The sequence below is a fragment of the Symphalangus syndactylus genome, chromosome 12, assembly GCF_028878055.3.
Source record: "Symphalangus syndactylus isolate Jambi chromosome 12, NHGRI_mSymSyn1-v2.1_pri, whole genome shotgun sequence".
Classification (NCBI taxonomy): domain Eukaryota; kingdom Metazoa; phylum Chordata; class Mammalia; order Primates; family Hylobatidae; genus Symphalangus; species Symphalangus syndactylus.
This window is the reverse complement of record NC_072441.2, coordinates 3,771,893-3,797,281: the sequence shown is the minus strand read 5'-3', so window position 1 is coordinate 3,797,281 and position 25,389 is coordinate 3,771,893.

Sequence of the window (25,389 nt, the reverse complement as noted above, 5' to 3'; positions counted from 1 at the left end):
GGAGCGCTAAGAGCGTAGTAGTGGAAAAAGGAATATATTCAAATATAAACTACACAGAAGCATTCTGTGAAACATTTTTCTGATCTGAGCATTCAGCGAACAGAGTTAAACCATACTTTTGATTGAGCAGATTTGAAACACTCTGTCTGTAGAAAATGCAACTGGACATTCGTAGCGCTATGTGGGTAATAGTGGAAAAAAGAATATGTTCAAATATAAACTACACAGAAGCATTGTATGAAACTTCTTTCTGTTCTGTGCATTCAACTAACAGAGTTGAACCTTACTTTTGATTGAGCCGTTCTGAAACACTCTTTCTGTAGAAACTGCAATTGGACATTCTGAGCGCTAAGAGGCCTATATTGGGAAAAAGAATGTCTACAAATATAAACTACACAGAAGAATTGTGTGAAACTTCTTTCTGTTCTGTTTGTTCAACTAAAAGAGTTGAAACTTAGTTCTGATTGAGCCGTTTTGAAACACTCTTTCTGTAGAAAATGCAAGTGGAGATTCGGAGCGCTAAGAGGGTAATAGTGGAAAAAGGAATGTCTCCAAATATAAACTACACAGAATCATTCTGTGAAACTTCTTTCTGATCTGTGCATTCAGCTAACAGAGTTAAACCATACTTTTGGTTGAGCAGATCTGAACACTCTTTCTGTAGAAAACGCAACTGGACATTTGGAGCGCTAAGAGAGTAGTAGTGGAAAAAGGAATATATTCAAATATAAACTACACAGTAGCATTCTGTGAAAATTCTTTCTGTTCTGTGCATTCAACTAACAGAGTTGAACCTTACTTTTGATTGAGCCGTTCTGAAACACTCTTTCTGTAGAAAATGCAACTGGACATTCTGAGCCCTAAGAGGCCTATATTGGGAAAAATAATATATTCAAATAAAAACTACACAGAGGCATTGTGTGAAACTTATTTCTGATATGTGCATTCAGCTAACAGAGTTAAACCATACTTTTGATTGCGCAGTTCTGAACACTCTTTCTGTAGAAAATGCAAGTTGAAATTCGGAGCGCTAAGAGGGTAATAGTGGAAAAAGCAATATACTCAAATATAAACTACAAAGAAGCATTCTGTGAAACTTCTTTCTGTTCTCTGCATTCAACTAACTGAGTTGAACCTTGCTTTTGATTAAGCCGTTCTGGAACCCTCTTTCTGTAGAAAATGCAATTGGACATTCTGAGCGCTAAGAGGCCTATATTGGGAAAAAGAATATCAACAAATAAAAACTACACAGAAGCATTCTGTGAAACTTCTTTCTGTTCTGTGCATTCAACTAAAAGTGTTGAACCTTAGTTTTGATTGAGCCGTTCTGAAACACTCTTTCTGTAGAAAATGCAATGGACATTCGGAGCGCTAAGTTAGTAATAGTGGAAAAAGGAATATCTCCATATAAAAAATACACAGAAGCATTCTCTGAAACTCCTTTCTGTTCTCTGCATTCAACTAACAGAGCTGAGCCTTACTTTTGGAGGAGCTGTTCTGAAACACTCTTTGTGTAGAAACTGCCAGTGGAAATTCAGAGTGCTAAGAGTGTAATAGTCGAAAAAGGAATATCTTCAACTAAATACTACACAGAAGCATTCTGTGAAACTTGTTTCTGTTCTGTGCATTCAACTAAAAGAGTTGAAACTTAGTTTTGATTGAGCCGTTCTGAAACACTCTTTCTGTAGAAAATGAAAGTGGAGATTCCCAGCGCTAAGAGGGTAATAGTGGAAAAAGGATTATCTCCAAATATAAACTACACAGAATCATTCTGTGAAACTTCTTTCTGATATGTGCATTCAGCTAACAGAGTTAAACCATACTTTTGATTGAGCAGTTCTGAACACTCTTTCTGTAGAAAATGCAACTGGACATTTGGAGCGCTAAGAGGGTATTAGTGGAAAAAGGAATATATTCAAATATAAGCTACACAGAAGCATTCTGTGAAACTTCTTTCTGATCTGAGCATTCCGCTAACAGAGTTAAACCATACTTTTGATTGAGGAGATTTGAAACACTCTGACTGTAGAAAATGCAACTGGACATTCGGAGCGCTAAGTGGGTAATAATGGAAAAAGGAATATGTTCAAATATAAACAACACAGAAGCATTCTATGAAACTTCTTTCTGTTCTGTGCATTCAACTAACAGAGTTGAACCTTACTTTGGATTGAGCCGTTCTGAAACACTCTTTCTGTAGAAACTGCAATTGGACATTCTCAGCTCTAAGAGGCCTATATTGGGAATAATAATATCTTCAAATAAAAACTACACAGCAGCATTGTGTGAAACTTATTTCTGATATGTGCATTCAGCTAACAGAGTTAAACCATACTTTTGATTGCGCAGTTCTGAACACTCTTTCTGTAGAAAATGCAAGTTGAAATTCGGAGCGCTAAGAGGGTAATAGTGGAAAAAGCAATATACTCAAATATAAACTACAAAGAAGCATTCTGTGAAACTTCTTTCTGTTCTCTGCATTCAACTAACTGAGTTGAACCTTGCTTTTGATTAAGCCGTTCTGGAACCCTCTTTCTGTAGAAAATGCAATTGGACATTCTGAGCGCTAAGATGCCTATATTGGGAAAAAGAATATCAACAAATAAAAACTACACAGAAGCATTCTGTGAAACTTCTTTCTGTTCTGTGCATTCAACTAAAAGTGTTGAACCTTAGTTTTGATTGAGCCGTTCTGAAACACTCTTTCTGTAGAAAATGCAATGGACATTCGGAGCGCTAAGTTAGTAATAGTGGAAAAAGGAATATCTCCATATAAAAAATACACAGAAGCATTCTCTGAAACTCCTTTCTGTTCTCTGCATTCAACTAACAGAGCTGAGCCTTACTTTTGGAGGAGCTGTTCTGAAACACTCTTTGTGTAGAAACTGCCAGTGGAAATTCAGAGTGCTAAGAGGGTAATAGTCGAAAAAGGAATATCTTCAACTAAATACTACACAGAAGCATTCTGTGAAACTTCTTTCTGTTCTGTGCATTCAACTAAAAGAGTTGAAACTTAGTTTTGATTGAGCCGTTCTGAAACACTCTTTCTGTAGAAAATGAAAGTGGAGATTCCCAGCGCTAAGAGGGTAATAGTGGAAAAAGGATTATCTCCAAATATAAACTACACAGAATCATTCTGTGAAACTTCTTTCTGATATGTGCATTCAGCTAACAGAGTTAAACCATACTTTTGATTGAGCAGTTCTGAACACTCTTTCTGTAGAAAATGCAACTGGACATTTGGAGCGCTAAGAGGGTATTAGTGGAAAAAGGAATATATTCAAATATAAGCTACACAGAAGCATTCTGTGAAACTTCTTTCTGATCTGAGCATTCCGCTAACAGAGTTAAACCATACTTTTGATTGAGGAGATTTGAAACACTCTGACTGTAGAAAATGCAACTGGACATTCGGAGCGCTAAGTGGGTAATAATGGAAAAAGGAATATGTTCAAATATAAACAACACAGAAGCATTGTATGAAACTTCTTTCTGTTCTGTGCATTCAACTAACAGAGTTGAACCTTACTTTGGATTGAGCCGTTCTGAAACACTCTTTCTGTAGAAACTGCAATTGGACATTCTCAGCTCTAAGAGGCCTATATTGGGAATAATAATATCTTCAAATAAAAACTACACAGCAGCATTGTGTGAAACTTATTTCTGATATGTGCATTCAGCTAACAGAGTTAAACCATACTTTTGATTGCACAGTTCTGAACACTCTTTCTGTAGAAAATGCAAGTGGACATTCGGAACGCTAATACGATAATAGTGGAAAAAGGAATATATTCAATTATAAACTACACAGAAGCATTCTGTGAAACTTCTTTCTGTTCTGTGCATTGAACTAACTGAGTTGAACCTTACTTTTGATGGAGCCGTTGTGAAACACTCTTTCTGTAGAAACTGCAATTGGACATTCTGACCGCTAAAAGGCCTATATTGGGAAAAAGAATATCTACAAATAAAAACTACACAGAAGCATTCTGTGAAACTTCTTTCGGATCTGTGCATTCAACTAACAGAGTGAAACCATACTTTTGATTGAGCCGTTCTGAACACACTTTCTGTAGAAAATGCAAGTGGACATTCGGAGCGCTAAGAGGGTAATAGTTGAAAAAGGAATATATTCAAATATAAACTACACAGAAGCATTCTGTGAAACTTCTTTCTGTTCTGTGCATTCAACTAACAGAGTTGAACCTTACTTTTGATTGAGCCGTTCTGAAACACTCTTTCTGTAGAAACTGCAATTGGACTTTCGAAGCGCTAAGGGGCCTACATTGTTAAAAAGAATATCTTCAAATAAAAACTACACAGAAGCATTCTGTGAAACATATTTCTGATATGTGCATTCAGTTAACAGAGCTAAACCATACTTTTGATTGAGCAGTTATGAAACACTCTTTGTGTAGAAAATATAAGTGGACCTTCGGAGCGCTAAGATTGTAATAGGGGAAAAAGGATTATCTCCAAATAAAAACCACACAGAAGCATTCTCTGAAACTCCTTTCTGTTCTCTGAATTCAACTAACAGAATTGAGCCTTACTTTTGAAGGAACAGTTCTGAAACACTCTTTGTGTAGAAACTGCCAGTGGACATTCGGAGCGCTAAGTGGGTAATAGTCAATAAAGGAATATCTTCAACTAAATACTACACAGAAGCATTCTGTGAAACTACTTTCTGTTCTGTGCATTCAACTAAAAGAGGTGAACCTTACTTTTCATTGAGCCGTTCTGAAACACTCTTTCTATAGAAACTGCAATTGGACATTCTGAGCGCTAAGAGGCCTATATTGGTAAAAAGAATATTTTCATATAAACACTACACAGAAGCATTCTGTGAATCTTCTTTCTGATCTGTGCATTCAGCTAACAGAGTTAAACCATACTTTGGATTGAGCAGTTCTGAAACACTCTTTCTGTAGAAAATGCTACTGGACATTTGGAGCGCTAAGTGGGTAATAGTGGAAAAAGGAATATCTTCAAATATAAACTACACAGAATTATTCTGTGAAACTTCTTTCTGATCTGTGCATTCAGCTAACAGAGTTAAAGCATACCTTTGATTGAGCAGTTCTGAACCCTCTTTGTGTAGAAAATGCAAATGGACATTTGGAGCGCTAAGAGGGTAGTAGTGGAAAAAGTAATATATTCAAATATAAACTACACAGAAGAATTGTATGAAACTCCTTTTTCTTCTGTGCATTTAACTAACAGAGTTGAACCTTATTTCTGATTGAGCCGTTCTGAAACACTCTTTCTTTAGAAAATGCAAGTGGATATTCGCAGCGCTAAGACGGTAATACTGGAAAAGGAATATATTCAAATATAAACTACACAGAAGCATTCTGTGAAACTTATTTCTGTTCTGTGCATTCAACTAACTGAGTTGAACCTTACTTTTGATGGAGGCGTTCTGAAAAGCTCTTTCTGTAGAAACTGCAATTGGACATTCTGAGCGCTAAGAGGCCTGTATTTTGAAAAAGAATATCTTCAAATAAAAACTACACAGAAGCATTCTGTGAAACTTATTTCGGATATGGGCATTCAACTAATAGAGTAAAACCATACTTTTGATTGAGCCGTTCTGAACACTCTTTCTGTAGAAAATGCAAGTGGACATTCTGAGCGCTAAGAGGGTAATACTAGAAAAAGTAATATCTTCAAATATAAACTACACAGAATCATTCTGTGAAACTTATTTCTGATCTGTGCATTCAGCTAACAGAATTAAACCATACTTTTCATTGAGCAGTTCTGAACACTCTTTCTGTAGAAAATGCAACTAGACATTTGGAGCGATAAGAGGGTAGTAGTGGAAAAAGGAATATATTCAAATATAAACTACACGGAAGCATTCTGTGAAACTTCTTTCTGATCCGAGCATTCAGCTAACAGAGTTAAACCATACTTTTGATTGAGCAGTTTTGAAACACTCTGTCTGTAGAAAATGCAACTGGACATTCGGAGCGCTAAGTGGGTAATAGTGGAAAAAGGAATATGTTCAAATATAAACTACACAGAAGCATTGTATGAAACACTTTTCTGTTCTGTACATTCAACTAACAGTGTTGAACCTTAGTTTTGATTGAGCCATTCTGAAACACTCTTTCTGTAGAAAATGCAAGTGGACATTCGGAGCGCTAAGTTAGTAATAGTGGAAAAAGGAATATCTCCAAATAAAAACTACACAGAAGCATTCTCTGAAACTCCTTTCTGTTCTCTACATTCAACTAACAGAGCTGAGCCTTACTTTTGGAGGAGCAGTTCTGAAACACTCTTTGTGTGGAAACTGCCAGTGGAAATTCAGAGCGCTAAGAGGGTAATAGTCGAAAAAGGAATATCTTCAACTAAATACTACACAGAAGCATTCTGTGAAACTTCTTTCTGTTCTGTGCATTCAACTAAAAGAATTGAACCTTAATTTTGATTGAGCCGTTCTGAAACACTCTTTCTGTAGAAAATGAAAGTGGAGATTCGGAGCGCTAAGAGGGTAATAGTGGAAAAAGGATTATCTTCAAATATAAACTACACAGAATCATTCTGTGAAACTTCTTTCTGATATGTGCATTCAGCTAACAGAGTTAAACCATACTTTTGATAGTGCAGTTCTGAACACTCTTTCTGTAGAAAATGCAACTAGACATTTGGAGCGCTAAGAGGGTAGTATTGGAAAAAGGAATATATTCAAATATAAGCTACACAGAAGCATTCTGTGAAACTTCTTTCTGATCTGAGCATTCCGCTAACAGAGTTAAACCATACTTTTGATTGAGGAGATTTGAAACACTCTGACTGTAGAAAATGCAACTGGACATTCGGAGCGCTAAGTGGGTAATAATGGAAAAAGGATTATGTTCAAATATAAACAACACAGAAGCATTGTATGAAACTTCTTTCTGTTCTGTGCATTCAACTAACAGAGTTGAACCTTACTTTTGATTGAGCCGTTCTGAAACACTCTTTCTGTAGAAACTGCAATTGGACATTCTCAGCTCTAAGAGGCCTATATTGGGAATAATAATACCTTCAAATAAAAACTACACAGCAGAATTGTGTGAAACTTATTTCTGATATGTGCATTCAGCTAACAGAGTTAAACCATACTTTTGATTGCGCAGTTCTGAACACTCTTTCTGTAGAAAATGCAAGTGGACATTCGGAGCGCTAATACGGTAATAGTGGAAAAAGGAATATATTCAATTATAAACTACGCAGAACCATTCTGTGAAACTTCTTTCTGTTCTGTGCATTCAACTAACTGAGTTGAACCTTACTTTTGATGGAGCCGTTGTGAAACACTCTTTCTGTAGAAACTGCAATTGGACATTCTGACCGCTAAAAGGCCTATATTGGGAAAAAGAATATCTACAAATAAAAACTACACAGAAGCATTCTGTGAAACTTCTTTCGGATCTGTGCATTCAACTAACAGAGTAAAACCATACTTTTGATTGAGCCGTTCTGAACACTCTTTCTGTAGAAAATGCAAGTGGACTTTCGGAGCGCTGAGAGCGTAATAGTTGAAAAAGGAATATATTCAAATATAAACTACACAGAAGCATTCTGTGAAACTTCTTTCTGTTCTGTGCATTCAACTAACAGAATTGAACCTTACTTTTGATTGAGCCGTTCTGAAACACTCTTTCTGTAGAAACTGCAATTGGACTTTCTAAGCGCTAAGAGGCCTACATTGTTTAAAAGAATATCTTCAAATAAAAACTACACAGAAGCATTCTGTGAAACATATTTCTGATATGTGCATTCAGTTAACAGAGCTAAACCATACTTTTGATTGAGCCGTTATGAAACACGCTTTGTGTAGAAAATATAAGTGGACCTTCGGAGCGCTAAGATTGTAATAGGGGAAAAAGGATTATCTCCAAATAAAAACCACACAGAAAAATTCTCTGAAACTCCTTTCTGTTCTCTGAATTCAACTAATAGAGTTGAGCCTTACTTTTGAAGGAACAGTTCTGAAACACTCTTTGTGTAGAAACTGCCAGTGGACATTCAGAGCGCTAAGTGGGTAATAGTCAATAAAGTAATATCTTCAACTAAATACTACACAGAAGCATTCTGTGAAACTACTTTCTGTTCTGTGCATTCAACTAAAAGAGGTGAACCTTACTTTTCATTGAGCCGTTCTGAAACACGCTTTCTATAGAGACTGCAATTGGACATTCTGAGCGCTAAGAGGCCTATATTGGTAAAAAGAATATGTTCATATAAACACTACACAGAAGCATTCTGTGAAACTACTTTCTGATCTGTGCATTCAGCTAACAGAGTTAAACCATACTTTGGATTGAGCAGTTCTGAAACACTCTTTCTGTAGAAAATGCTACTGGACATTTGGAGCGCTAAGTGGGTAATAGTGGAAAAAGGAATATCTTCAAATATAAACTACACAGAATCATTCTATGAAACTTCTTTCTGATCTGTGCATTCAGCTAACAGAGTTAAAGCATACTTTTGATTGAGCAGTTCTGAACACTCTTTCTGTAGAAAATGCAACTGGACATTTGGAGCGCTAAGAGGGTAGTAGTGGAAAAAGTAATATATTCAAATATAAACTACACAGAAGCATTGTATGAAACTCCTTTCTCTTCTGTGCATTTAACTAACAGAGTTGAACCTTATTTTTGATTGAGCCGTTCTGAAACACTCTTTCTTTACAAAATGCAAGTGGATATTCGCAGCGCTACGACGGTAATACTGGAAAAGGAATATATTCAAATATAAACTACACAGAAGCATTCTGAGAAACTTATTTCTGTTCTGTGCATTCAACTAACTGAGTTGAACCTTACTTTTGATGGAGCCGTTCTGAAAAGCTCTTTCTGTAGAAACTGCAATTGGACATTCTGAGCGCTAAGAGGCCTATATTTTGAAAAAGAATATCTTCAAATAAAAACTACACAGAAGCATTCTGTGAAACTTATTTCGGATATGGGCATTCAACTAATAGAGTAAAACCATACTTTTGATTGAGCCGTTCTGAACACTCTTTCTGTAGAAAATGCAAGTGGACATTCTGAGCGCTAAGAGGGTAATACTAGAAAAAGTAATATCTTCAAATATAAACTACACAGAATCATTCTGTGAAACTTCTTTCTGATCTGTGCATTCAGCTAACAGAATTAAACCATACTTTTCATTGAGCAGTTCTGAACACTCTTTCTGTAGAAAATGCAACTAGACATTTGAAGCGATAAGAGGGTAGTAGTGGAAAAAGGAATATATTCAAATATAAACTACACGGAAGCATTCTGTGAAACTTCTTTCTGATCTGAGCATTCAGCTAACAGAGTTAAACCATACTTTTGATTGAGCAGTTTTGAAACACTCTGTCTTTAGAAAATGCAACTGGACATTCGGAGCGCTAAGTGGGTAATAGTGGAAAAAGGAATATGTTCAAATATAAACTACACAGAAGCACTGTATGAAACAACTTTCTGTTCTGTACATTCAACTAACAGAGTTGAAACTTACTTTTGATTGAGCCGTTCTGAAACACTCTTTCTGTAGAAACTGCAATTGGACATTCTGAGCCCTAAGAGGCCTATATTGGGAAAAATAATATATTCAAATAAAAACTACACAGATGCATTGTGTGAAACTTATTTCTGATATGTGCATTCAGCTAACAGAGTTAAACCATACTTTTGATTGCGCAGTACTGAACACTCTTTCTGTAGAAAATGCAAGTTGAAATTCGGAGCGCTAAGAGGGTAATAGTGGAAAAAGCAATATACCCAAATATAAACTGCAAAGAATCATTCTGTGAAACTTCTTTCTGTTCTCTGCATTCAACTAACTGAGTTGAACCTTGCTTTTGATTGAGCCGTTCTGGAACACTCTTTCTGTAGAAAATGCAATTGGACATTCTGAGCGCTAAGAGGCCTATATAGGGAAAAAGAATGTCTAAAAATAAAAACTACACAGAAGAATTGTGTGAAACATCTTTCTGTTCTGTTTGTTCAACTAAAAGAGTTGAACCTTAGTTTTGATTGAGCCGTTCTGAAACACTCTTTCTGTAGAAAATGCAAGTGGAGATTCGGAGCGGTAAGAGGGTAATAGTGGAAAAAGGAATGTCTCCAAATATAAACTACACAGAATCATTCTGTGAAACTTCTTTCTGATCTGTGCATTCAGCTAACAGAGTTAAACCATACTTTTGATTGAGCAGATCTGAACACTCTTTCTGTAGAAAATGCAACTGGACATTTGGAGCGCTAAGAGAGTAGTAGTGGAAAAAGGAATATATTCAAATATAAACTACACAGAAGCATTCTGTGAAACTTCTTTCTGATCTGAGCATTCAGCTAGCAGAGTTAAACCATATTTTGATTGAGCAGTTTTGAAACACTCTGTCTGTAGAAAATGCAACTGGACATTCGTAGCGCTAAGTGGGTAATAGTGGAAAAAAGAATATGTTCAAATATAAACTACACAGAAGCATTGTATGAAACTTCTTTCTGTTCTGTGCATTCAACTAACAGAGTTGAACCTTACTTTTGATTGAGCCTTTCTGAAACACTCTTTCTGTAGAAACTGCAATTGGACATTCTGAGCGCTAAGAGGCCTCTATTGGGAAAAATAATATCTTCAAATAAAAACTAAACAGAAGCATTGTGTGAAACTTATTTCTGATATGTTCATTAAGCTAACAGAGTTAAACCATACTTTTGATTGCGCAGTTCTGAACACTCTTTCTGTAGAAAATGCAAGTGGACATTCGGAGCGCTAAGAGGGTAATAGTGGAAAAAGGAATATATACAAATATAAACTACACAGTAGCATTCTGTGAAAATTCTTTCTGTTCTGTGCATTCAACTAACAGAGTTGAACCTTACTTTTGATTGAGCCGTTCTGAAACACTCTTTCTGTAGAAACTGCAATTGGACATGCTAAGCGCTAAGAGGCCTACATTGGGAAAAAGAATATCTTCAAATAAAAACTACACAGATGCATTCTGTGAAACTTATTTCTGATCTGTAAATTCAGTTAACAGAGATAAAACATATTTTTGATTGAGCAGTTATGAAACACTCTTTTTGTAGAAAATGCAAGTGGAGATTCGGAGCGCTAAGATGGTAATAGTGGAAAAAGGAATGTCTCCAAATATAAACTACACAGAATCATTCGGTGAAACTTCTTTCTGATCTGTGCATTCAGCTAACAGAGTTCAACCATACTTTTGATTGAGCAGATCTGAACACTCTTTCTGTAGAAAATGCAACTGGACATTTGGAGTGCTCAGAGCGTAGTAGTGGAAAAAGGAATATATTCAAATATAAACTACACAGAAGCATTCTGTGAAACTTCTTTCTGATCTGAGCATTCAGCTAACAGAGTTAAACCATACTTTTGATTGAGCAGTTTTGAAACACTCTGTCTGTAGAAAATGCAACTGGACATTCGTAGCGCTAAGTGGGTAATAGTGGAAAAAAGAATATGTTCAAACATAAACTACACAGAAGCATTGTATGAAACTTCTTTCTGTTCTGTGCATTCAACTAACAGAGTTGAACCTTACTTTTGATTGAGCCGTTCTGAAACAATCTTTCTGTAGAAACTGCAATTGGACATTCTGAGCGCTAAGAGGCCTATATAGGGAAAAAGAATGTCTACAAATAAAAACTAGACAGAAGAATTGTGTGAAACTTCTTTCTGTTCTGTTTGTTCAACTAAAAGAGTTGAACCTTAGTTTTGATTGAGCCGTTCTGAAACACTCTTTCTGTAGAAAATGCAAGTGGAGATTCGGAGCCCTAAGAGGGTAATAGTGGAAAAAGGAATGTCTCCAAATATAAACTACACAGAATCATTCTGTGAAACTTCTTTCTGATCTGTGCATTCAGCTAACAGAGTTAAACCATACTTTTGGTTGAGCAGATCTGAACACTCTTTCTGTAGAAAATGCAACTGGACATTTGGAGCGCTAAGAGAGTACTAGTGGAAAAAGGAATATATTCAAATATAAACTACACAGAAGCATTCTGTGAAACTTCTTTCTGATCTGAGCATTCAGCTAACAGAGTTAAACCATACTTTTGATTGAGCAGATTTGAAACACTCTGTCTGTAGAAAATGCAACTGGACATTCGTAGCGCTAAGTGGGTAATAGTGGAAAAAAGAATATGTTCAAATATAAACTACACAGAAGCATTGTATGAAACTTCTTTCTGTTCTGTGCATTCAACTAACAGAGTTGAACCTTACTTTAGATTGAGCCTTTCTGAAACACTCTTTCTGTAGAAACTGCAATTGGACATTCTGAGCGCTAAGAGGCCTCTATTGGGAAAAATAATATCTTCAAATAAAAACTACACAGAAGCATTGTGTGAAACTTATTTCTGATATGTTCATTAAGCTAACAGAGTTAAACCATAGTTTTGATTGCGCAGATCTGAACACTCTTTCTGTAGAAAATGCAAGTGGACATTCGGAGCGCTAAGAGGGTAATAGTGGAAAAAGGAATATATTCAAATATAAACTACACAGTAGCATTCTGTGAAAATTCTTTCTGTTCTGTGCATTCAACTAACAGAGTTGAACCTTACTTTTGATTGAGCCGTTCTGAAACACTCTTTCTGTAGAAACTGCAATTGGACATGCTAAGCGCTAAGAGGCCTACATTGGGAAAAAGAATATCTTCAAATAAAAACTACACAGATGCATTCTGTGAAACTTATTTCTGATCTGTAAATTCAGTTAACAGAGATAAAACATATTTTTGATTGAGCAGTAATGAAACACTCTTTTTGTAGAAAATGCAAGTGGAGATTCGGAGCGCTAAGAGGGTAATGGTGGAAAAAGGAATGTCTTCAAATATAAACTACACAGAATCATTCGGTGAAACTTTTTTCTGATCTGTGCATTCAGCTAACAGAGTTAAACCATACTTTTGATTGAGCAGATCTGAACACTCTTTCTGTAGAAAATGCAACTGGACATTTGGAGCACTAAGAGAGTAGTAGTGGAAAAAGGAATATATACATATATAAACTACACAGAAGCATTCTGTGAAACTTCTTTCTGATCTGAGCATTCAGCTAACAGAGTTAAACCATACTTTTGATTGAGTAGTTTTGAAACACTCTGTAGAAAATGGAACTGGACATTCATAGCGCTAAGTGGGTAATAGTGGAAAAAAGAATATGTTCAAATATAAACTACACAGAAGCATTGTATGAAACTTCTTTCTGTTCTGTGCATTCACCTAACAGAGTTGAACCTTACTTTTGATTGAGCCGTTCTGAAACACTCTTTCTGTAGAAACTGCAATTGGACATTCTGAGCGCTAAGAGGCCTATATAGGGAAAAAGAATGTCTACAAATAAAAACTAGACAGAAGAATTGTGTGAAACTTCTTTCTGTTCTGTTTGTTCAACTAAAAGAGTTGAACCTTAGTTTTGATTGAGCCGTTCTGAAACACTCTTTCTGTAGAAAATGCAAGTGGAGATTCGGAGCCCTAAGAGGGTAATAGTGGAAAAAGGAATGTCTCCAAATATAAACTACACAGAATCATTCTGTGAAACTTCTTTCTGATCTGTGCATTCAGCTAACAGAGTTAAACCATACTTTTGGTTGAGCAGATCTGAACACTCTTTCTGTAGAAAATGCAACTGGACATTTGGAGCGCTAAGAGAGTACTAGTGGAAAAAGGAATATATTCAAATATAAACTACACAGAAGCATTCTGTGAAACTTCTTTCTGATCTGAGCATTCAGCTAACAGAGTTAAACCATACTTTTGATTGAGCAGATTTGAAACACTCTGTCTGTAGAAAATGCAACTGGACATTCGTAGCGCTAAGTGGGTAATAGTGGAAAAAAGAATATGTTCAAATATAAACTACACAGAAGCATTGTATGAAACTTCTTTCTGTTCTGTGCATTCAACTAACAGAGTTGAACCTTACTTTTGATTGAGCCTTTCTGAAACACTCTTTCTGTAGAAACTGCAATTGGACATTCTGAGCGCTAAGAGGCCTCTATTGGGAAAAATAATATCTTCAAATAAAAACTACACAGAAGCATTGTGTGAAACTTATTTCTGATATGTTCATTAAGCTAACAGAGTTAAACCATAGTTTTGATTGCGCAGATCTGAACACTCTTCCTGTAGAAAATGCAAGTGGACATTCGGAGCGCTAAGAGGGTAATAGTGGAAAAAGGAATATATTCAAATATAAACTACACAGTAGCATTCTGTGAAAATTCTTTCTGTTCTGTGCATTCAACTAACAGAGTTGAACCTTACTTTTGATTGAGCCGTTCTGAAACACTCTTTCTGTAGAAACTGCAATTGGACATGCTAAGCGCTAAGAGGCCTACATTGGGAAAAAGAATATCTTCAAATAAAAACTACACAGATGCATTCTGTGAAACTTATTTCTGATATGTAAATTCAGGTAACAGAGATAAAACATATTTTTGATTGAGCAGTTATGAAACACTCTTTTTGTAGAAAATGCAAGTGGAGATTCGGAGCGCTAAGTGGGTAATAGTGGAAAAAGGAATGTCTTCAAATATAAACTACACAGAATCATTCGGTGAAACTTCTTTCTGATCTGTGCATTCAGCTAACGGAGTTAAACCATACTTTTGATTGAGCAGATCTGAACACTCTTTCTGTAGAAAATGCAACTGGACATTTGGAGCGCTAAGAGCGTATTAGTGGAAAAAGGAATATATTCAAATATAAACTACACAGAAGCATTCTGTGAAACTTCTTTCTGATCTGAGCATTCAGCTAACAGAGTTAAACCATACTTTTGATTGAGCAGTTTTGAAACACTCTGTCTGTAGAAAATGCAACTGGACATTCGTAGCGCTAAGTGGGTAATAGTGGAAAAAAGAATATGTTCAAATATAAACTACACAGAAGCATTGTATGAAACTTCTTTCTGTTCTGTGCATTCAACTAACAGAGTTGAACATTACATTTGATTGAGCCTTTCTGAAACACTCTTTCTGTAGAAACTGAAATTGGACATTCTGAGCGCTAAGAGGCCTCTATTGGGAAAAATAATATCTTCAAATAAAAACTACACAGAAGCATTGTGTGAAACTTATTTCTGATATGTTCATTAAGCTAACAGAGTTAAACCATACTTTTGATTGCGCAGTTCTGAACACTCTTTCTGTAGAAAATGCAAGTGGACATTCGGAGCGCTAAGAGGGTACTAGTGGAAAAAGGAATATATTCAAATATAAACTACACAGTAGCATTCTGTGAAAATTCTTCCTGTTCTGTGCATTCAACTAACAGAGTTGAACCTTACTTTTGATTGGGCCGTTCTGAAACACTCTTTCTGTAGAAACTGCAATTGGACATGCTAAGCGCTAAGAGGCCTACATTGGGAAAAAAATATCTTCAAATAAAAACTACACAGATGCATTCTGTGAAACTTATTTCTGATCTGTAAATTCAGTTAACAGAGATAAAACATATTTTTGATTGAGCAGTTATGAAACACTCTTTTTGCAGAAAATGCAAGTGGAGATTCGGAGCGCTAAGAAGGTAATGGTGGAAAAAGGAATGTCTTCAAATATAAACTACACAGAATCATTCGGTGAAACTTCTTTCTGATCTGTGCATTCAGGTAACAGAGTTAAACCATACTTTTGATTGAGCAGATCTGAACACTCTTTCTGTAGAAAATGCAACTGGACATTTGGAGCGCTAAGAGCGTAGTAGTGGAAAATGAATATATTCAAATATAAACTACACAGAAGCATTCTGTGAAACTTCTTTCTGATCTGAGCATTCAGCTAACAGAGTTAAACCATACTTTTGATTGAGCAGTTTTGAAACACTCTGTCTGTAGAAAATGGAACTGGACATTCGTAGCGCTAAGTGGGTAATAGTGGAAAAAAGAATATGTTCCAATATAAACTACACAGAAGCATTGTATGAAACTTCTTTCTGTTCTGTGCATTCAACTAACAGAGTTGAACCTTACTTTTGATTGAGCCGTTCTGAAACACTCTTTCTGTAGAAACTGCAGTTGGACATTCTGAGCGCTAAGAGGCCTATATAGGGAAAAAGAATGTCTACAAATAAAAACTACACAGAAGAATTGTGTGAAACTTCTTTCTGTTCTGTTTGTTCAACTAAAAGAGTTGAATCTTAGTTTTGATTGAGCCGTTCTGAAACACTCTTTCTGTAGAAAATGCAAGTGGAGATTCGGAGCCCTAAGAGGGTAATAGTGGAAAAAGGAATGTCTCCAAATATAAACTACACAGAATAATTCTGTGAAACTTCTTTCTGATCTGTGCATTCAGCTAACAGAGTTAAACCATACTTTTGGTTGAGCAGATCTGAACACTCTTTCTGTAGAAAATGCAACTGGACATTTGGAGCGCTAAGAGAGTACTAGTGGAAAAAGGAATATATTCAAATATAAACTACACAGAAGCATTCTGTGAAACTTCTTTCTGATCTGAGCATTCAGCTAACAGAGTTAAACCATACTTTTGATTGAGCAGATTTGAAACACTCTGTCTGTAGAAAATGCAAATGGACATTCGTAGCGCTAAGTGGGTAATAGTGGAAAAAAGAATATGTTCAAATATAAACTACACAGAAGCATTGTATGAAACTTCTTTCTATTCTGTGCATTCAACTAACAGAGTTGAACCTTACTTTTGATTGAGCCTTTCTGAAACACTCTTTCTGTAGAAACTGCAATTGGACATTCTGAGCGCTAAGAGGCCTCTATTTGGAAAAATAATATCTTCAAATAAAAACTACACAGAAGCATTGTGTGAAACTTATTTGTGATATGTTCATTAAGCTAACAGAGTTAAACCATAGTTTTGATTGCGCAGATCTGAACACTCTTTCTGTAGAAAATGCAAGTGGACATTCGGAGCGCTAAGAGGGTAATAGTGGAAAAAGGAATATATTCAAATATAAACTACACAGTAGCATTCTGTGAAAATTCTTTCTGTTCTGTGCATTCAACTAACAGAGTTGAACCTTACTTTTGATTGAGCCGTTCTGAAACACTCTTTCTGTAGAAACTGCAATTGGACATGCTAAGCGCTAAGAGGCCTACATTGGGAAAAAGAATATCTTCAAATAAAAACTACACAGATGCATTCTGTGAAACTTATTTCTGATCTGTAAATTCAGTTAACAGAGATAAAACATATTTTTGATTGAGCAGTTATGAAACACTCTTTTTGTAGAAAATGCAAGTGGAGATTCGGAGCGCTAAGAGGGTAATGGTGGAAAAAGGAATGTCTTCAAATATAAACTACACAGAATCATTCGGTGAAACTTCTTTCTGATCTGTGCATTCAGCTAACAGAGTTAAACCATACTTTTGATTGAGCAGATCTGAACCCTCTTTCTGTAGAAAATGCAACTGGACATTTGGAGCGCTAAGAGAGTAGTAGTGGAAAAAGGAATATATTCAAATATAAACTACACAGAAGCATTCTGTGAAACTTCTTTCTGATCTGAGCATTCAGCTAACAGAGTTAAACCATACTTTTGATTGAGCAGTTTTGAAACACTCTGTCTGTAGAAAATGGAACTGGACATTCGTAGCGCTAAGTGGGTAATAGTGGAAAAAAGAATATGTTCAAATATAAACTACACAGAAGCATTGTATGAAACTTCTTTCTGTTCTGTGCATTCAACTAACAGAGTTGAACCTTACTTTTGATTGAGCCGTTCTGAAACACTCTTTCTGTAGAAACTGCAATTGGACATTCTGAGCGCTAAGAGGCCTATATAGGGAAAAAGAATGTCTACAAATAAAAACTACACAGAAGAATTGTGTGAAACTTCTTTCTGTTCTGTTTGTTCAAATAAAAGAGTTGAACCTTAGTTTTGATTGAGCCGTTCTGAAACACTCTTTCTGTAGAAAATGCAAGTGGAGATTCGGAGCCCTAAGAGGGTAATAGTGGAATAAGGAATGTCTCCAAATATAAACTACACAGAATCATTCTGTGAAACTTCTTTCTGATCTGTGCATTCAGCTAACAGAGTTAAACCATACTTTTGGTTGAGCAGATCTGAACACTCTTTCTGTAGAAAATGCAACTGGACATTTGGAGCGCTAAGAGAGTACTAGTGGAAAAAGGAATATATTCAAATATAAACTACACAGAAGCATTCTGTGAAACTTCTTTCTGATCTGAGCATTCAGCTAACAGAGTTAAACCATACTTTTGATTGAGCAGATTTGAAACACTCTGTCTGTAGAAAATGCAACTGGACATTCGTAACGCTAAGTGGGTAATAGTGGAAAAAAGAATATGTTCAAATATAAACTACACAGAAGCATTGTATGAAACTTCTTTCTGTTCTGTGCATTCAACTAACAGAGTTGAACCTTACTTTTGATTGAGCCTTTCTGAAACACTCTTTCTGTAGAAACTGCAATTGGACATTCTGAGCGCTAAGAGGCCTCTATTGGGAAAAATAGTATCTTCAAATAAAAACTACACAGAAGCATTGTGTGAAACTTATTTGTGATATGTTCGTTAAGCTAACAGAGTTAAACCATAGTTTTGATTGCGCAGATCTGAACACTCTTTCTGTAGAAAATGCAAGTGGACATTCGGAGCGCTAAGAGGGTAATAGTGGAAAAAGGAATATATTCAAATATAAACTACACAGTAGCATTCTGTGAAAATTCTTTCTGTTCTGTGCATTCAACTAACAGAGTTGAACCTTACTTTTGATTGAGCCGTTCTGAAACACTCTTTCTGTAGAAACTGCAATTGGACATGCTAAGCGCTAAGAGGCCTACATTGGGAAAAAGAATATCTTCAAATAAAAACTACACAGATGCATTCTGTGAAACTTATTTCTGATCTGTAAATTCAGGTAACAGAGATAAAACATATTTTTGATTGAGCAGTTATGAAACACTCTTTTTGTAGAAAATGCAAGTGGAGATTCGGAGCGCTAAGTGGGTAATAGTGGAAAAAGGAATGTCTTCAAATATAAACTACACAGAATCATTCGGTGAAACTTCTTTCTGATCTGTGCATTCAGCTAACGGAGTTAAACCATACTTTTGATTGAGCAGATCTGAACACTCTTTCTGTAGAAAATGCAACTGGACATTTGGAGCGCTAAGAGCGTAGTAGTGGAAAAAGGAATATATTCAAATATAAACTACACAGAAGCATTCTGTGAAACTTCTTTCTGATCTGAGCATTCAGCTAACAGAGTTAAACCATACTTTTGATTGAGCAGTTTTGAAACACTCTGTCTGTAGAAAATGCAACTGGACATTCGTAGCGCTAAGTGGGTAATAGTGGAAAAAAGAATATGTTCAAATATAAACTACACAGAAGCATTGTATGAAACTTCTTTCTGTTCTGTGCATTCAACTAACAGAGTTGAACATTACATTTGATTGAGCCTTTCTGAAACACTCTTTCTGTAGAAACTGAAATTGGACATTCTGAGCGCTAAGAGGCCTCTATTGGGAAAAATAATATCTTCAAATAAAAACTACACAGAAGCATTGTGTGAAACTTATTTCTGATATGTTCATTAAGCTAACAGAGTTAAACCATACTTTTGATTGCGCAGTTCTGAACACTCTTTCTGTAGAAAATGCAAGTGGACATTCGGAGCGCTAAGAGTGTACTAGTGGAAAAAGGAATATATTCAAATATAAACTACACAGTAGCATTCTGTGAAAATTCTTCCTGTTCTGTGCATTCAACTAACAGAGTTGAACCTTACTTTTGATTGGGCCGTTCTGAAACACTCTTTCTGTAGAAACTGCAATTGGACATGCTAAGCGCTAAGAGGCCTACATTGGGAAAAAAATATCTTCAAATAAAAACTACACAGATGCATTCTGTGAAACTTATTTCTGATCTGTAAATTCAGTTAACAGAGATAAAACATATTTTTGATTGAGCAGTTATGAAACACTCTTTTTGCAGAAAATGCAAGTGGAGATTCGGAGCGCTAAGAAGGTAATGGTGGAAAAAGGAATGTCTTCAAATATAAACTACACAGAATCATTCGGTGAAACTTCTTTCTGATCTGTGCATTCAGGTAACAGAGTTAAACCATACTTTTGATTGAGCAGATCTGAACACTCTTTCTGTAGAAAATGCAACTGGACATTTGGAGCGCTAAGAGCGTAGTAGTGGAAAATGAATATATTCAAATATAAACTACACAGAAGCATTCTGTGAAACTTCTTTCTGATCTGAGCATTCAGCTAACAGAGTTAAACCATACTTTTGATTGAGCAGTTTTGAAACACTCTGTCTGTAGAAAATGGAACTGGACATTCGTAGCGCTAAGTGGGTAATAGTGGAAAAAAGAATATGTTCCAATATAAACTACACAGAAGCATTGTATGAAACTTCTTTCTGTTCTGTGCATTCAACTAACAGAGTTGAACCTTACTTTTGATTGAGCCGTTCTGAAACACTCTTTCTGTAGAAACTGCAGTTGGACATTCTGAGCGCTAAGAGGCCTATATAGGGAAAAAGAATGTCTACAAATAAAAACTACACAGAAGAATTGTGTGAAACTTCTTTCTGTTCTGTTTGTTCAACTAAAAGAGTTGAATCTTAGTTTTGATTGAGCCGTTCTGAAACACTCTTTCTGTAGAAAATGCAAGTGGAGATTCGGAGCCCTAAGAGGGTAATAGTGGAAAAAGGAATGTCTCCAAATATAAACTACACAGAATAATTCTGTGAAACTTCTTTCTGATCTGTGCATTCAGCTAACAGAGTTAAACCATACTTTTGGTTGAGCAGATCTGAACACTCTTTCTGTAGAAAATGCAACTGGACATTTGGAGCGCTAAGAGAGTACTAGTGGAAAAAGGAATATATTCAAATATAAACTACACAGAAGCATTCTGTGAAACTTCTTTCTGATCTGAGCATTCAGCTAACAGAGTTAAACCATACTTTTGATTGAGCAGATTTGAAACACTCTGTCTGTAGAAAATGCAAATGGACATTCGTAGCGCTAAGTGGGTAATAGTGGAAAAAAGAATATGTTCAAATATAAACTACACAGAAGCATTGTATGAAACTTCTTTCTATTCTGTGCATTCAACTAACAGAGTTGAACCTTACTTTTGATTGAGCCTTTCTGAAACACTCTTTCTGTAGAAACTGCAATTGGACATTCTGAGCGCTAAGAGGCCTCTATTGGGAAAAATAATATCTTCAAATAAAAACTACACAGAAGCATTGTGTGAAACTTATTTCTGATATGTTCATTAAGCTAACAGAGTTAAACCATAGTTTTGATTGCGCAGATCTGAACACTCTTTCTGTAGAAAATGCAAGTGGACATTCGGAGCGCTAAGAGGGTAATAGTGGAAAAAGGAATATATTCAAATATAAACTACACAGTAGCATTCTGTGAAAATTCTTTCTGTTCTGTGCATTCAACTAACAGAGTTGAACCTTACTTTTGATTGAGCCGTTCTGAAACACTCTTTCTGTAGAAACTGCAATTGGACATGCTAAGCGCTAAGAGGCCTACATTGGGAAAAAGAATATCTTCAAATAAAAACTACACAGATGCATTCTGTGAAACTTATTTCTGATCTGTAAATTCAGTTAACAGAGATAAAACATATTTTTGATTGAGCAGTTATGAAACACTCTTTTTGTAGAAAATGCAAGTGGAGATTCGGAGCGCTAAGAGGGTAATGGTGGAAAAAGGAATGTCTTCAAATATAAACTACACAGAATCATTCGGTGAAACTTCTTTCTGATCTGTGCATTCAGCTAACAGAGTTAAACCATACTTTTGATTGAGCAGATCTGAACACTCTTTCTGTAGAAAATGCAACTGGACATTTGGAGCGCTAAGAGAGTAGTAGTGGAAAAAGGAATATATTCAAATATAAACTACACAGAAGCATTCTGTGAAACTTCTTTCTGATCTGAGCATTCAGCTAACAGAGTTAAACCATACTTTTGATTGAGCAGTTTTGAAACACTCTGTCTGTAGAAAATGGAACTGGACATTCGTAGCGCTAAGTGGGTAATAGTGGAAAAAAGAATATGTTCAAATATAAACTACACAGAAGCATTGTATGAAACTTCTTTCTGTTCTGTGCATTCAACTAACAGAGTTGAACCTTACTTTTGATTGAGCCGTTCTGAAACACTCTTTCTGTAGAAACTGCAATTGGACATTCTGAGCGCTAAGAGGCCTATATAGGGAAAAAGAATGTCTACAAATAAAAACTACACAGAAGAATTGTGTGAAACTTCTTTCTGTTCTGTTTGTTCAAATAAAAGAGTTGAACCTTAGTTTTGATTGAGCCGTTCTGAAACACTCTTTCTGTAGAAAATGCAAGTGGAGATTCGGAGCCCTAAGAGGGTAATAGTGGAATAAGGAATGTCTCCAAATATAAACTACACAGAATCATTCTGTGAAACTTCTTTCTGATCTGTGCATTCAGCTAACAGAGTTAAACCATACTTTTGGTTGAGCAGATCTGAACACTCTTTCTGTAGAAAATGCAACTGGACATTTGGAGCGCTAAGAGAGTACTAGTGGAAAAAGGAATATATTCAAATATAAACTACACAGAAGCATTCTGTGAAACTTCTTTCTGATCTGAGCATTCAGCTAACAGAGTTAAACCATACTTTTGATTGAGCAGATTTGAAACACTCTGTCTGTAGAAAATGCAACTGGACATTCGTAACGCTAAGTGGGTAATAGTGGAAAAAAGAATATGTTCAAATATAAACTACACAGAAGCATTGTATGAAACTTCTTTCTGTTCTGTGCATTCAACTAACAGAGTTGAACCTTACTTTTGATTGAGCCTTTCTGAAACACTCTTTCTGTAGAAACTGCAATTGGACATTCTGAGCGCTAAGAGGCCTCTATTGGGAAAAATAGTATCTTCAAATAAAAACTACACAGAAGCATTGTGTGAAACTTATTTGTGATATGTTCATTAAGCTAACAGAGTTAAACCATAGTTTTGATTGCGCAGATCTGAACACTCTTTCTGTAGAAAATGCAAGTGGACATTCGGAGCGCTAAGAGGGTAATAGTGGAAAAAGGAATATATTCAAATATAAACTACACAGTAGCATTCTGTGAAAATTCTTTCTGTTCTGTGCATTCAACTAACAGAGTTGAACCTTACTTTTGATTGAGCCGTTCTGAAACACTCTTTCTGTAGAAACTGCAATTGGACATGCTAAGCGCTAAGAGGCCTACATTGGGAAAAAGAATATCTTCAAATAAAAACTACACAGATGCATTCTGTGAAACTTATTTCTGATCTGTAAATTCAGTTAACAGAGATAAAACATATTTTTGATTGAGCAGTTATGAAACACTCTTTTTGTAGAAAATGCAAGTGGAGATTCGGAGCGCTAAGAGGGTAATGGTGGAAAAAGGAATGTCTTCAAATATAAACTACACAGAATCATTCGGTGAAACTTCTTTCTGATCTGTGCATTCAGCTAACAGAGTTAAACCATACTTTTGATTGAGCAGATCTGAACACTCTTTCTGTAGAAAATGCAACTGGACATTTGGAGCGCTAAGAGAGTAGTAGTGGAAAAAGGAATATATTCAAATATAAACTACACAGAAGCATTCTGTGAAACTTCTTTCTGATCTGAGCATTCAGCTAACAGAGTTAAACCATACTTTTGATTGAGCAGTTTTGAAACACTCTGTCTGTAGAAAATGGAACTGGACATTCGTAGCGCTAAGTGGGTAATAGTGGAAAAAAGAATATGTTCAAATATAAACTACACAGAAGCATTGTATGAAACTTCTTTCTGTTCTGTGCATTCAACTAACAGAGTTGAACCTTACTTTTGATTGAGCCGTTCTGAAACACTCTTTCTGTAGAAACTGCAATTGGACATTCTGAGCGCTAAGAGGCCTATATAGGGAAAAAGAATGTCTACAAATAAAAACTACACAGAAGAATTGTGTGAAACTTCTTTCTGTTCTGTTTGTTCAAATAAAAGAGTTGAACCTTAGTTTTGATTGAGCCGTTCTGAAACACTCTTTCTGTAGAAAATGCAAGTGGAGATTCGGAGCCCTAAGAGGGTAATAGTGGAATAAGGAATGTCTCCAAATATAAACTACACAGAATCATTCTGTGAAACTTCTTTCTGATCTGTGCATTCAGCTAACAGAGTTAAACCATACTTTTGGTTGAGCAGATCTGAACACTCTTTCTGTAGAAAATGCAACTGGACATTTGGAGCGCTAAGAGAGTACTAGTGGAAAAAGGAATATATTCAAATATAAACTACACAGAAGCATTCTGTGAAACTTCTTTCTGATCTGAGCATTCAGCTAACAGAGTTAAACCATACTTTTGATTGAGCAGATTTGAAACACTCTGTCTGTAGAAAATGCAACTGGACATTCGTAACGCTAAGTGGGTAATAGTGGAAAAAAGAATATGTTCAAATATAAACTACACAGAAGCATTGTATGAAACTTCTTTCTGTTCTGTGCATTCAACTAACAGAGTTGAACCTTACTTTTGATTGAGCCTTTCTGAAACACTCTTTCTGTAGAAACTGCAATTGGACATTCTGAGCGCTAAGAGGCCTCTATTGGGAAAAATAGTATCTTCAAATAAAAACTACACAGAAGCATTGTGTGAAACTTATTTGTGATATGTTCATTAAGCTAACAGAGTTAAACCATAGTTTTGATTGCGCAGATCTGAACACTCTTTCTGTAGAAAATGCAAGTGGACATTCGGAACGCTAAGAGGGTAATAGTGGAAAAAGGAATATATTCAAATATAAACTACACAGTAGCATTCTGTGAAAATTCTTTCTGTTCTGTGCATTCAACTAACAGAGTTGAACCTTACTTTTGATTGAGCCGTTCTGAAACACTCTTTCTGTAGAAACTGCAATTGGACATGCTAAGCGCTAAGAGGCCTACATTGGGAAAAAGAATATCTTCAAATAAAAACTACACAGATGCATTCTGTGAAACTTATTTCTGATCTGTAAATTCAGGTAACAGAGATAAAACATATTTTTGATTGAGCAGTTATGAAACACTCTTTTTGTAGAAAATGCAAGTGGAGATTCGGAGCGCTAAGAGGGTAATAGTGGAAAAAGGAATGTCTTCAAATATAAACTACACAGAATCATTCGGTGAAATTTCTTTCTGATCTGTGCATTCAGCTAACAGAGTTAAACCATACTTTTGATTGAGCAGATCTGAACACTCTTTCTGTAGAAAATGCAACTGGACATTTGGAGCGCTAAGAGCGTAGTAGTGGAAAAAGGAATATATTCAAATATAAACTACACAGAAGCATTCTGTGAAACTTCTTTCTGATCTGAGCATTCAGCTAACAGAGTTAAACCATACTTTTGATTGAGCAGTTTTGAAAC